The sequence below is a fragment of the Mustela erminea genome, chromosome X (assembly GCF_009829155.1).
Source record: "Mustela erminea isolate mMusErm1 chromosome X, mMusErm1.Pri, whole genome shotgun sequence".
Taxonomy (NCBI): Eukaryota; Metazoa; Chordata; class Mammalia; order Carnivora; family Mustelidae; genus Mustela; species Mustela erminea.
Genome location: NC_045635.1, coordinates 95,494,259 through 95,509,368, shown reverse-complemented (window position 1 = coordinate 95,509,368; position 15,110 = coordinate 95,494,259). Strand labels below are relative to the sequence as shown.

Genomic DNA, 15,110 nt, shown 5'->3' with positions numbered 1-15,110 from the left:
ATACTAGCTTGACAGTTCTGCAACTCTAAGAAGAAATGCTATATTCTCTGTCATGTTTTTACAATGTTGGTGTAATTCAGCTTCAAAAAAATATTTTTAAAGTGATGATGATAGAAATCTAAATGAGTATTCAGCTAGATCTGGAGTAGGCTTGAGTGGCACAGGTTAAAATCTGGCTGAGGACCAAAGTTTGACTAGTTCCTTTAATAGTACTTTATGTCAACATAAATGGTATAACTTTAGATTCATTAAAGATAGTAATAAAGGAGCTAGATATCATTTTCAGGAGAAAGTAATTAGAAATCGAAAAGAACACAGAAAGGAGTCATGAACAAGGTATAAATGACCTTTCCTATTCTCTGTCAAACCATCTGCGGTCACCCTCAAAGACTCAAGAGTTCTGAATACAAATACAGCAAATTGAATACTCCCCATAAAAGAAAGGTTCTGATACAGGGGAAAAAAGATAATATGAAATGTAATTAAAGGACTCAAGATGACTATCTGCCCACAAATGTACTTTTCTTTTGAGACCCTTTATAAAGTAATAGCTTACATATGCAATTAAATCTAGGAATATATTAAAGGAAAAGACAATTTGTAGTCATAAGTCTCAATCATAAACTAAGCATTGACAACACTGATTTTCTGCAAGATACTAATGAAATCTGTAGCTATAGACAGTTTAATTTAAACTACCTAAAAATGGTTATGTTTAATTTGTGATTGAGAGCAGTGATGTCTTAAATTTGCTTTAATCAACGAAAGGCAAAAGGAAGGGACATTTTCACTCATTTAGTGGCCTTTACAGAATCATTTCAAATTTAGGTTTTGGAGTGAAAGGAAAAGGGCAAAATCAAGATCCTAAGTGAGACTTGACTTTAGATTGTCTAAGGAACTCTTTTTTTTTTTTTTTTAAAGATTTATTTATTTATTTATTTGACAGAGATCACAAGTAGGCAGAGAGGCAGGCAGAGAGAGAGGAGGAAGCAGGCTCCCTGCTGAGCAGAGAGCCCGATGTGGGGCTTGATCCCAGGACCCTGGGATCATGACCTGAGCCAAAGGCAGAGGCTTTAACCCACTGAGCCACCCAGGCGCCCCTGTCTAAGGAATTCTTAAGTAGTTGAAGAAGAGTTATGACAATTACCTTCTAGGCTACAAAAATAAACTACATGAGCATTATTATTTGGAGTGGATTTTCGGAACACAAAAGTGCTGGTATTTTCATAGATTGTAGCATTGGAAATAACCTTAGTAATCCATTCAGTCTGATTTACTTTTTTTAACAGGTAAGAACATAGAGGCTGATAAAAGACTAGAATGCAAGTCATTTAACTCTAAATTTGTACTCTAAAAACCTTTCCCCACAGTGCTCATGTGCTCTTACATATTAATTATTCAGCATATATATATTGAAAGAACCCACAATGTGTAATGGTCTAATGATGTATGCAGAGGGTAGTTGGGGTAGAGGTATAAACATGAATAATAAATAATTTTGTCCTCTGTGATTTCATAATCCAATAGGAAAGATAAGGCTCAAATTAAAAAGCAAGATGATGTGTTTAAAACCTTGAACACTAAGCCTGGCACTTGGGTGACAGAACTTAAACCTAAAAAACAGAAAACAGACAAACAAAACCAGATACAATACAGTGTGCCATGTAAGTAGCACAATTAATGATGTCCATTTTTGTTCAGATTAGAAATTCAAATTTTACTATTCTTATGTATGTAGGTGTCAGCCTGGATAATTTTTTAAAGATTTTATTTATTTAGAGAGATAGAGAGCATGCACGAGTGGGGAGAGGGGCAGAGGGAGAGAATCTCAAGCAGACTCCCTCCTGAGTGCAGGGCCTGACATAGGGCTCCATCCCATGACCCTGAGATCATGACCTGAGCCACAATCATGTCATTCACTTACCTGACTAAGGCACCTGGTGCCTAGAGAAAATTTGTTTTATGACCAGTAGTCCCTTTATAAAAAATCATAACACATTTAGTTTTACGTATTCCATCTTGGCTTTATAATCTGCATAATGACCTTAGTTCCTTCCATAACCCCACCTTAATTAAATAGTACATCTTTCTCTGAATTAAGAATGTGACTGTTTACAATTATTTCCTAATGTGGCCCATTACCTGGAGTTCATTACCTCATGACCCACCATGCGGTCTTTTTATTTCACCTTGACATTTGGCATCTGGTTGCTATTAACATATATATGCTTCGCCCAGAAGTTGGGCAGCATGATTTTGTGGCACTGTGCTGTGCATGGGCGATGTGCAAGGTTCAAACATGTGCAAGGCTCTGAAGTGAGCCGTAAGGCACTAACCCAGAGATTCTATAATCATCATGGGAATGAAAAGGGTGAAATTTTTGAGTAGTATTTGATAAAAATAATTTAGAAGCTATATTGATGGATTTCACTGAGAATACATGGAGAAAGGTGATCCAACAATGACTCCAAGACAGAAAGAACAAGCATTATTTCAAATTTCATGAAAAAGTAATGTGGGAGGAGGGATAGAGTACTTTTTAAACTTCTAACAATGTAAGTGTGTTGTGCTACAGAAATAAATGTACTTGGGCTCCTGGGTGGCTCAGTAGGTTAAGCATCTGCCTGCCATTTAGGTCATGATCCCAGGGTCCTGGGATAGACTCCTGCATTGGGCTCCCTCCTCAGCTGAGACCCTGCTTCTCTTTCTGTCCCTCCCCTTGCCTGTGCTCTCTCTCTTTCTCTCTCACAAAAATAAATGAATAAAAACACTTTTAAAAAAGAAAGAAATGTACTTTTATTTGATCTTGTTGCTTCATCTAAATCAAGAGACTCAGAATATCAATTATAGATATGAACACATTTGATGTTGTCTATACCATAAATTACAGAACTGTATTATTATTATTATTATTATTATTATTATTATTATTATTATTGAGAGAGAGAGAAAGAACACGAGCAGGTAGGAAGGGGAAGAGGGAGAGGGAGAGAGAGAATCTCTAATGTCCAATGAAACGTGAAGTATACAGTAGACCCTCAATAGATACTTGCTGAAATTCCGTAATTGTTACAAGCTTTTTATTCACCTTCATTATGTAGTTGGCTAATTTGACAGATAAACGCGGATCATGAGTTTTGTCAATTGACTTACAAAACATTTAGATAATGGGCTGAAGTTTGGTAGTAGAAGCAGCAAAGGTTGAGGTAGACCATTATCCAATGAGAGGAAGATAATGAACAGTCAAACTAAAGAATCAGCACGTGTTAACTTAAGATTTTGGAAAGGAAGAGTCATTGCATCAGAGAGAAAGTATAACAGTGGTTGCCTGGGGTTTGAGCTGGAGGGGAAATTGTTTGGAGGGTATAGAAGCTTCAGTTTTACAAGATGCAAAGAATAATAAAAATGGTTGGAGGTGAGGGTTGCACAGCTGCAGAATGGTTAAAAGTTGACTTTTGGGGTGCCTGGGTAGCTCAGGGGGTTAAACCTCTGCCTTTGGCTCAGATCATGATCTTGGGGTCCTGGGATGGACCCCCACGTCCGGGGAGCCTGCTTCCTCCTCTCTCTCTGCCTATTTGTGATCTCTGTCAAATAAATAAAATCTTAAAAACAAAACAAAATAAAAGAAGTTGACTTTTATGTGCATTTTATGACAATAAAAATCATTTAAAGAAAAAAGAAGTAACCATCCTAATAGAAGATATCTTACAAAGGGAAAAAAGAGTCATTATATCTACAAGAAGTTTTTGGGCTTACAGTTCTACCATCTTCATCAATTCTATTCATTTGTTTATACTGATTTTCTAAGTAGGAATAGAAACACGAAGAGAAGACGAGAGAAATAAGTCTATGGAGAAACCAGCTCATTTATGCTTTCTTAAAACTTGGTTTAAAAAAATGTGGTTGGAGAGATACCAGATCCTTCTTGTTTTACTTCCACCAAGAATAAAATCACCAAATTCTCTCTGTATCTATTTTAGACTGACATTACATTTAATAATGTGAGATATGGGAATATTAGCCCCTTGGGAATCAGTGACTAACAAAACAAAAAAAAAGAATCTAGAACAATCTAACCACAAGCCACTAAACATTAAAATATTTTTTTAATGTTTTTCTGATCTAAGATTTAAAAAAACCTAACAGAGTCCTGATTTTACCACTCATAGCAATTCATTAATAGTAACCTCTGATTTCTAATTATAAAAACGAGGTAATAAAGCTCTTATTTACAAATTTATTTGTTGCAAAGGCATTTGGGAATTGTTATTTTTTTTAAAATATTTTACTTATTTATTTGACAGAGAGAGAGATCACAAGTACGCAGAGAAGCAGGCTGAGGGAGAGGGGGAAGCAGGCTACCTGCTGAGCAGAGAGCCCAATGTGGGGCTCCATCCCAAGATCCTGAGACCATGGCCTGAGCTGAAGGCAGAAGCTTAACCCACTGAGCCACCCAGGTGCCCTGGGAATTGTTATTTTAAAAAGAAAAAAAGTTCTGCTCCACTCTGAACCATCAACTCATACCACAAAATGAGTGTAGACCTTTGAGGTTACTAATTAAAAACTAAAAAACAAGGGAATGTTACAGCCAGAATATGGAATTGATCCTAATCATTGATCATTACCTTTACCAGATATGTATGTGGCCAAAAGAATAAGGTCTCTCTTTCTCTCCTTTATATCTATCTATCATCTATTTTATAAAATATTTCTATATATTTATAGTTACGTATTTCACTGTAAATGAACTGAAAAATTAAAACTGCATAAGATAGGGCTAAGCTTTAGTTGTAAACTAGGTTAAGAATATTTATAATTTCTTAATTGTTCTAAAATGTGTTGAGAGAGATGACATGACATCATTTTAGAGAAAACCGTTATTCTGTTAGATGCTTTGAGTTCTTAAGTTTTATTGGCCAGATGTGCTAGAAATTCTACTCTATTACTTCCTTCATCTTCTTTCACCTTTAACTACTGGAACATACATTCCTAGGAGGATGGATGGATGGATATATAGATATAGATATAAATATAGATTTAGATTGATCATATATATATATATATATATATATATATATATATATATATGGCAATACAATTAATCAAGATATGTTAATTGGGCAAGGAGTTTGCTGTATATGTGGGCCGCTCAGCAAAAGCTTTATGCAAGAGGTGGGCCTTAAACCAGACCTTGAAGACCAGGCAGAATTTAGATAGGTTTGGGAGGGGGAGCACCAACCACAGGACTGAACTTCCCCATTTTACTCCAGGTTTTCTAGGAAAAAATTATTGTTGAATTGCAAGTCATAGTTTTTGTGTCATTAAAATGGAAGTAGTAAATGGAAATAGTTTTTTCTTTTCAACCAATTTAAAAAAAAAAAACAAAGCCTTTAAGCATACAGACTTTTTTGTCAGTAAGTTTTTCTAAACTCTTCACTAACTTTAAGTACTGTACTTGGATACAGTCTTCCTACCTGAGTTCAGACCAGTAAACTAAAAATTGACAATTACTTGCTGCAGAACCTATTTTCGAAGCCACGATTATCAAATTATTTCTTCTGATGCCAGTGTGTAAAGGTACTACAGCGCAAATGTGATCAGACAATACTTCAATCCTCTCTGATACATGAGAAATAATTTTTTTTTTTTTAAAGATTTTATTTATTTTTCAGAGACAGAGGGAGAGAGCGCGAGCGAGCACAGGCAGACAGAGAGGCAGGCAGAGGCAGAGGGAGAAGCAGGCTCCCTGCCGAGCAAGGAGCCCGATGTGGGACTCGATCCCAGGACCCTGGGATCATGACCTGAGCTGAAGGCAGCTGCTTAACCAACTGAGCCACCCAGGCGTCCCACATGAGAAATAATTTTTTAAAAGATTTTATTTATTTATTTGACAGAGATCACAAGTAGTCAGAGAGGTAGGCAGAGAGAGAGGGGTAAGCAGGTTCCCCGCTGAGCAGAGAGCCCAGGACCCTGGGATCATGACCTGAGCTGAAGACAGAGGCTTAACCCACTGAGGCACCCAGGTGCCCCGAGAAATAATTCTTAATGACCCTTCTGCTCCTTCCAGTCTCAGAACTCTAGGATTTCAATTTTTCTCGTCAATTTCTATGTAGGCAACTGTATATAAAGGACTAAATTTGAGTGGCCTTTGTTGTGGTGTCACATAGGACAAACCACACACACTTTTGTGTCCAACTTAATGTCATGACACCTTTTTCCAGTCACTCTCTGTACATACCAGCATTATTTCCCTGATTTTATTTCAATCTTTAAATGGTTTCTGTAAGTCCCCTGTCCCTCAGTCCCTCAGCATTAAACGGAATTACTCATTTGCTTTACTTTTTTCTTGATAACTGAATCTACAGCTGAAATGTCACATGCCTATCTTATTACTTTGCCAAACAGCATATTAATGATTAATGGACACTGTCAGTAATAATATCCTCATTTTAACAGGCAAATCTGTTCTATCCAAAGACTAGTGGCTACAGTATGAAAGATACATTAGCCAATTCCTAAGCAGAGACAGTAGATTTACTGCTTAACAGCATCATCTCTGGAATTAAAACTGCCACATCTCAAGCTCTGTTTTGGCTAGTTGGTTAAAGTGGACTATTTAACCTCTTTGTGGTGCCTTAGTTTCCCCATCTGCAAATTGCGGATATTAGTTGTACTTTCTCCTAGGGTAACTGTGATGCTTATACATGTGAAAACATGAAAATCTCTTATAAATCTGTAGTACATAGTAATTTGCAATAAACAACCGCTATTTCTGTCATCTTTTATACCTCTTTTGTGAAGAATAATTACATGCTAACTTGGGCAAGTCTTCCTACCTCGATTATAGGAAGCTGTACCTGAAAGTATTACGACTTCGATTAGTGAGATAAAATGAGAGATACTTGAGTTTAAAATACACTTATAAAAATTTTGAACACTGTGACATTTATTCATAGGCATTCACTAATGACTTTAAAGACTTTAACAGTCATTTTTTAGAAAACTGGAAAGATAAAGAGAACCCTAGTCAGAGTGGCCATTCCTATTCTTCTCTAGATATTAGTTGACGTCACCTTTGGTTTGGGTAGTGTTTAATTTTTATTTTAAAAACTTTTATATTGAACCTACTCTCCCACATCCTGCATTATAAAGTTGATTCAACTCTGAATGCTCACCCTCCCATCCTTACTCCCAATCAAACTGCTTCATTTTCTTTGGAAGGCTACATTCACTACTCACTTTTATTCTTTCCAGGCTCAGCTAGCCGCTTTGTACAGTAGTTCATGCTGCACCAAGGTGTCTTGAACTAACTCTCCACTCCCTGATTCCTCTATAGCTCACTCCTTTTTATCGGAAATCTACTCCCTTTAGTGTCCACCAGAGGATACTTTGTTTTTAAAGTCCTGCACTGAAAAATGAGAAAACGTGTTTAAGAATGTGGGGCAGCTGAAGTGGTCTTTGCTGACCACCTATATACTCTCAACATTGGTCCATGTGCCAAAAGAAACTCTGATAGAGGAGTATCATTCGGGATGGAATGGGGAATAATAGGCTCATGAGACTACTTAATGGAAAATGGGACAGAAGGCAAGTGTGGTTATTTTAATAACTAATTTGAAATGTATTAATAATAGTAGCCTGTTACAAAGGATCCATTTTTATATAAAGAAGGTTAAAGAAGCTGGTATGTGGAAGGCAAGGAGAGAAAAAGAACTATGTAAGATAATGCAAAAAAGAGAAGACCGTATCGGGCGCCTGGGCGACTCAGTCAGTTAAGCATCTGCCTTCAGCTCAGGTCAGGATCCTCTGGTTCCTGGGATGGAGTCCTGAGTTGGGCTCCCTGCTCAGTAGAGAGCTTGCTTCTCCCTCTCCCTCTGCTGCTCCCCCTGCTTGTGCTCTCTCTCTCTCTCTCTAACTCAAATAAATAAATAAATACATAAATAAATAAAATCTTTGAAAAGATTGGGAAGACGATATCATGGATGAAATCTTTAGGATATAGAAGAAAACAGGATCCAGTATATAGAGGGAGAAGTTAACTTTGGAGAACAGGGGTTCTTATTTTTCGAAGGTAAAGCAAGAGAAGTAAGCACAGAAGTGATAAATGTCTAGAGGCAGAGGAGAGAGAAGCTACTAAAGATGATATCTTCCTTAACCATCTCCTTTGCTTCTGTTTTCTCTGTGCAGCATGAAAAGTAAAATTGCTGAAATTAGGGGATATGGGAGGAAATACCAAAGTTGGCAAGAGTTACAGAAGCGTGGAGCCTGTCTAGGAGTATAGGAAAGGGAGTCAACACGTAGACTTGGCATATAAAAGGATTGCTGAGTAGTTTTGAGGGCCCAGCTGAGGCTGGAGACTATAAATGTGTAGTTTTGTTAGCTTTCTCCAGTAATGCTCAGAGATCAGAGTTGAAAATAGGGCAGATTAGCCCAAAAGAGTGGAGGTAAAAGGTGGGGCCCGGGAAAGGGCAACGAGGAGTGGAGTCTGGAGAAACATCGTGATTGGCCTAAGGGTCAGACTAGGAAGGAAATGAAGTGAAACCAAGAGGGTGCCTGGGACATCTTATGAGGTTGAAAAGCAGATACAAAAAAAGCTTGGTGTGGTGTGAGTGGATACTGAAAGTCATAATCTGAGCGTAGTATTTCTGAACTTAAAAGTTTTAGAAAGTGATGTATTTCAGGGGTGTCCACGGGGCTGAGGACATGGGAAAAAAGAGGTCAAGGAATTATGAGGCTTGACTATTATTTGGCAATCATCATAAATAATGAAGTCTCTAGAAAATGGCAAGATTAAAAATGGACAATAAGAAGAACCAGGTGCCAAAAATTTCAGTGAGGCTGTAGACAGCAAAGACTAGAAAGAAATGCTGAAATGCTGTAAGCATCAATAAAACATCACTTAAATAAAAGTAGAAGAGACTGGTTCTAGTATGCTGGAAGTTAAAAAAAAAAAAAAAAAAGAACTGGGAGAGATTCACCCATAGAGTTAAGTCCTTCCATTTGGAAGAGTAATAAGACTCATGAAGTAGGGAGAAGCAGAGGATAAGAATTAATCCATCTCACAGATGTAGTGAAAAGAAAGGCCATCTGTACCCCAATGTTTATAGCAGCAATGGCCACGGTCGCCAAACTGTGGAAAGAATCAAGATGCCCTTCAACGGACGGATGGATAAGGAAGATGTGGTCCATATACACTATGGAGTATTATGCCTCCATCAGAAAGGATGAATACCCAACTTTTGTAGCAACATGGACGGGACTGGAAGAGATTATACTGAGTGAAATAAGTCAAGCAGAGAGAGTCAATTATCATATGGTTTCACTTATTTGTGGAGCATAACAAATAGCATGGAGGACAAGGGGTGTTAGAGAGGAGAAGGGAGTTGGGGTAAATTGGAAGAGGAGGTGAACCATGAGAGACTATGGACTCTGAAAAACAATCTGAGGGGTTTGAAGGGGCGGGGGGTGGGAGGTCGGGGTACCAGGTGGTGGGTATTATAGAGGGCATGGATTGCATGGAGTACTGGGTGTGGTGCAAAAATAATGAATACTGTTATGCCGAAAATAAAAAAAAATTAATTAAAAAAAAAAAAGAATTAATGCATCTCCACTTGAGGGATCTGTTAGGAAGCAGGCAAGCTTCTATAGGAGTAATCCAAGCAGGAAAATTCCAGATTTTGGTTATAGCAAGGAGGTGGAGGAAGTGTTCAGTGAAAAAGCCTAGGATCCTTCCTTTCCGGTACATTGCTGTCCAAAAGAACTTTCTGCATTGATGGAGATAGTCTGTATCTGCACCGTCCAATAGGTAGTCACTAGCCACTTGTGGTTGCTGAGTAGCTAAAATGTGGTCTGTGAGACTGAGGGACTGAATTTATAATTTTACTTCATTTCAATTAATTTAAATTTCAATAGCCATTATGTGTATGTAAGTATGTAGTATGTGGTTCTAAAGACTGTTCGACAGCTGTCAGTTGATTTATGCTTAGTTATTAATAGGTAATGACAAAAGTAAGTTACCCCTCTAAGTGGATGTTTGTATTTAAAGGAGACAGTAACTGAAACTGGAAACTCCTCAGCGTAGAGTTTCAAGTGCTGCTGCAAACCATGAAGGCCACTAATTTGGGGGCCAGAAGCCCTTTGTAGTGCTTCTCAAATTCAATCAGGTAACAGTTCCTCTGTGAACAAAGTTAACGCTAATGAAGAAAATTGACTTTACCAAATGCCAACTATATATACAACATTGTAATAAACAAGTATCTTAGTAAACTGCAGATGGCACAGTCTTAAACACAGCTGAAACGAGGAAGGATTAGACGGGATGAAGTTGAGATGCTGGGTACAGGGAGGGAAAAAAAACATAATTAAGATTCCTGCTCGTGTGCATCTTATTTGAGCTCCTGCTTTTACTACATCATTTGTGTATAAAATGTCAGAAATGACTGCCAAAGAGTTGTTGTGTGTGACCATTAGATTCAATCTGCTAGTGACTGGCTAAATAATAGTGCAGCTTAACCTCTTGGTGGGTTTCAATGTTCCTTGTTTAAAATGGAGATCACGAGCGCCTGGGTGGCTCAGTGGGTTAAGCTAGGGTCATGATCTCAGGGTCCTGGGATGGAGTCCCGCATTGGGCTTTCTGCTCCGCAGGGAGCCTGCTTCCCTCTCTCTCTCTCTCTGCCTGCCTCTCTGTCTACTTGTGATCTCTCTCTGTCAAATAAATAAATAAAATCTTGAAAAATAATAAAAAAAATAAAATGGAGATCACGAGGCTGTTTTGCTGCCACATTGTCAGAATGTTTTGAAGAAAGTCCCTGATGGATGGATCAATTGATCGAACACTCATTGAGCTGGTGATTGGAGGTTTCTGAGACTCGAGAGTACACAAGTTGTAGATAAAATAATATAGGTATACTGGAGCAGTGACAAATAAATGATAATAATAAACAAATGCAGCTTTGTGCAAAAACTTAAAAATTTTAAATGCTTAATATCTGTGTTCTTCACAATAAGCATATAGGATTAATATATTATTACATTAATGTATAACATACTAACATATGGTTTTATATTACAATAATATATGTTATTAACTCCAGCTTACGGTCAGGCTTTCCTGGTTTGCTCATGGCTATCCAGGCTGTTAGTGATACTAATTTACTATTTCTTCCACTAGACAAGGCTAATCTTTACCAGATGCGCTACTAAAATAATCTCAATACAAGCACTATAGATTCTTATTTTGTGAGATATTCCATTGCTATAAGAATTGGGTGGTAACAGGTTCTTTGATGATAATGCCGAATAGCCGGAAGCTTCTGGAGACACGTTAACCTGGGACTTATTTGCCTGGAGGCTCAGAAAGCGACCACCTTCTTCCATCTCAGAACTTAAGCAATTGATTAAGAGTAGCTGAAGATACTTGATGTTGGTTTTGGACAATCTCTCTCTCAAATTTTGTTTTAATTTTTGTGTTTCCCTTGAGTAGAGAGAAATAACTTTGACTTGAAGGAAATAATTGGGATAGTAAAATAACAGAATTCTTGCTGGCTTCAGATTGTTATTCAGATGTAGGTATTCACCAGCTAAATGCAGAAATATTCCTAAATAATTAAATTACAAATGGTAGTGGTAATCCTGCACATCTCTCAGGATTTTAGAATTTATTTTTCAGACGAAAAATCCACGGCCTGTAAATTGCTGGGGGGGTGAGATGCCCATGTTTGCTTTAACCTTTGGTGGATCAGTCCAACACTGTATCAGAGATGCTAGGTTTTTAAGATTTTACCTGTATTGTTAAAGAAATAAACATCTTTTCCCCAGGTAGCCTTGAAAGCACAAAGAAAATATTTTTTTATTCCATTGCCGTAAGTTAATCTATAAGAATACCTTGAGAGATGGAAGGAAAAAAATCCAATGTTACCAATAAAAGGAGAATATCTAACTCCTCATAGGTCTTGTTATGAAAACCATGTGAAATGTAATATATGTAATGCTTCTGGCTCCATGCCTGGCGTCCAGCAGGTTCGCAAAAATGTCAGCTCTCACCTCTTCCCATGAATTCATACTGCACCAAAGCCTGTCATGTTATTATCTGAAAATATCATCATCCTCATCCATGACAGCTCTAGATATAGATCCCTCAGGAAAGCATAGGAAGGGTTAATAACCTTCTATAGATTATGCAGATAGAAAAACACTGCCATTGTTGACTTAAGCACCCCAGATCCTACCTTTAAATTGCAATCACAAGCCTTATCCAACTTCGGGAATTTCAGGACTTACCTTGGGCTTGTTGATGTAGATGATAATAGCTAGTAGGAAAGAAATTGCATGGATGAAATAAATAAATATTTTACTTCCTCCCCCAGAGGATTATAACATATTTAAGGAATAAAAAATTAATTATATATTTTCCCAAAATACAGAAAAAATTATTTAATTACCCCCACCCGTGGCAGGGGTGAGGTGTGTGGGGGAAGGGTAGAAATACCTCTCAAAGATCAAGGTATCAGGGTGCAAAAAAATTATACTCTTCCTAAAGGATGATGTTCAAGGTGACTTAAATACTGCCAAAAAAAACAAAGCACCAACCCACAATGATTATGGTAGATATCTTCTTTTTCCCCCCTGTGGGGCATGTCAGTTGGCCCTTTTCATTGTGTCTACACATCCGTGGTCAACTACAGTAACACCTTGTTTCTACCGTGTTCATGTTTTGACTGTCAGAATGGCTGATCTGTGGATAAACTTCTTTAACATTTAAACTCTAGAACCCAGATGTCCTTTTGCACCACTGCGTGTGAGGTCACGAATGTCTGCAAACTGGGGAGCTCAGTGGTTACTCACTGCGCAGAGTCTTCCCCAACCCCAATCATTTTAGCTAAGTGCTATTCCCCCTAGAGCAAGGTTCCCTCCGTTAGCCTGCCTAAAAGGTATGTGGTGAGGGGCATATGCACTTAGTGGCTCAGCAACCAGAGGTTTCCTTGGATGGGACTTGTGATGGTAAATATTAATGAAGAAGCTGAGCGGTACTGGCAATGATTCTCGACCAAATTAGATATTCTCTAAGTGCCAATGTCGCCCGCTGAATCTGAGTGGAGGAATGCTGTTGCTTAAAATAAAGGGGTCTTGAACACAATACTTGATCACCTCAGGTCGCATACTACCCAACCGGAAGCAAAAGGCAAAGGGCACGGCGCAAAAAAAAAAAAAAAAAAAAAAAAAAAGAAAGAAAGAAAGAAAGAAAGAAACAGACACAGGGACACGTTTTGCAATGACGAACTTTATGTGGCTTCAGGAACAGCAACCTGTTCTCACACTTAGCAATTCCGAGGTACACTGTAAGACTGCGGGTCAGGTTAAACTGAGTTAATGAACCGGAATAAGAGGCAGCACTGGAGACTTCCGCAATCCTTTTCAAAATATAGTGACTTAGGTAAACTAATTAATAAAAGGCTCGCTGAATGTCCTTATACTCTCCTCTTAAACTTACGTGACCATCAGCAGCGCTGTTCAAATTCAGCCCACAGCTGTTAGACCCAGACACAGATCCGCAGTGTTCATCTCCCCGGAGTTACCCGTGTTCACTCAGACCCTCCGAAAACTGGGGTCGGTTTTTAATGAGAACATCATAGAAGATCCCTCGCCCCATTTTGCTCCCAGGATCCCAAGCCTTGTGCCCCCCTCCCACCTTCCTGAAATCGGATTTCTTAAAAATGTAGCCCGTATCCCCAATTCAGTTGCACCTTCCGCAGCCAGAACCTCTGCCCAGAGACACCCGCGTTCACTCTCCCCCCCGCCCTTCATTTCTTGAGACCCCATGCCCGCCTCCTGTTTCTCTCTCAGCAATCCGGGCGCTGAATTCTCGAGACCACCACCCCCGCCCCTCGCCATCCGCCCAGCGCCTTCATCTCCAGTCCCCGCTTCCCAACCTCCTTTGAGGTTTCAGTGCCCCTCCCGTGGGACTAATAACCTCTCTCCTCCCAGAGACCCCGGTCTGTCCGTGAGCTGCGCGTTCAGAGTCCTTCCCTACCCCCCGCTCCCCACCTCCCGCTCGGACCAGCGCAGTTCTGTAAGCTGCAACCATCCGGGACCTGTCCCCGCTCCCCACCCCACCCCCCCCCGCCTAAACAGTTAGGGTCTCGGCTATCGATGCCGCCCGGGGCTCCAACTTACCACAAGCGTCCGGGAGGAAGACAAGGCAACGGTCGCCGCGGCGGCAGCTAGACGACAAACGGACCCGGCTGCAATCGCCCAGCGGAGCCCGCGGCAGTCAGTGCGCTGCGCTGCGCTGCGCGCCGCAATCTCGCGCCTCGGCGGAGGGAGGGACGGAGGGAGCTCGGCGCGATAGTAAGCACCGGCGAGTCGACCTCCTCTGGGCGACCGTGCACCCCCGGACAGGTTTGGCTGGTTTTGCTCCACTATCTTACTCTAGCTTAGTAACTGACCACCTCCAGCATCTCTGCACTATTCGCGTCTTCTTTCTTCTTCGATGGCCCCTAACTAACTACACTACTCTAAACGGACGAAGGCCATCACGCGAGCGCCACGACGATCTCGACGACTCCGACGACAACGGTGTGCAAGAAGGAAGAAAAGTTCATATGCAATCGCAGGTAAGGGGCGGCAGGCCGATGGAGCAGCCAAGGTTGGCAATCTAGCTGCTCCAAAGGCAGGATCAGAAAGATCGGTGCGCCGTAGGCTGTGAGCTTCCTCGGCGAGCACCAGAGCGCCTACCCCGCGCTGGCGATGCTGCACCGCTCTCTTGGGCCAAAACCGGAGGAGGGGTGGAGCCAAGAGCGACCAATCAGCGCTCAACGTTACACTGCCCCCGGCCTGTTTGGGCCGTCTCTTAGTGCATCTGGAACCTGCTGGCAGGGGGCGCGAGACCCTATGGTGGTGGTGGTGATTAACTTGATTTATGAGGCCTGGAGACTGGTGGGGGTACCGGGGTCACGGGGGCGTCTGTCTCAAGAATGCACCCTTAAAAATTGAAAAAAACACTCTTCCCAAACACACACACACACACACACACACACACACACACACACCCTTAACATTTTCTAAGTCTCAGAAGTTCTACCAAGCTTTGAAACTCCTTCGGAGGTTCCGGG

The 15,110-nt window shown here is 40.2% G+C and overlaps 1 protein-coding gene across 1 annotated transcript in view; it reads right to left on the bottom strand.

The window, feature by feature from the left end:
- The window catches only part of HTR2C (5-hydroxytryptamine receptor 2C), a 284,332-nt gene extending 269,608 nt beyond the window's left edge, over nt 1–14,724 (bottom strand). The window contains exon 1 of the mRNA XM_032331448.1: nt 14,173–14,724. The gene's annotated coding sequence lies outside the window, so the exon portion shown is untranslated. The remainder of the gene's footprint in view (nt 1–14,172) is intronic.
- Between the last annotated feature and the right edge of the window lie 386 nt (nt 14,725–15,110).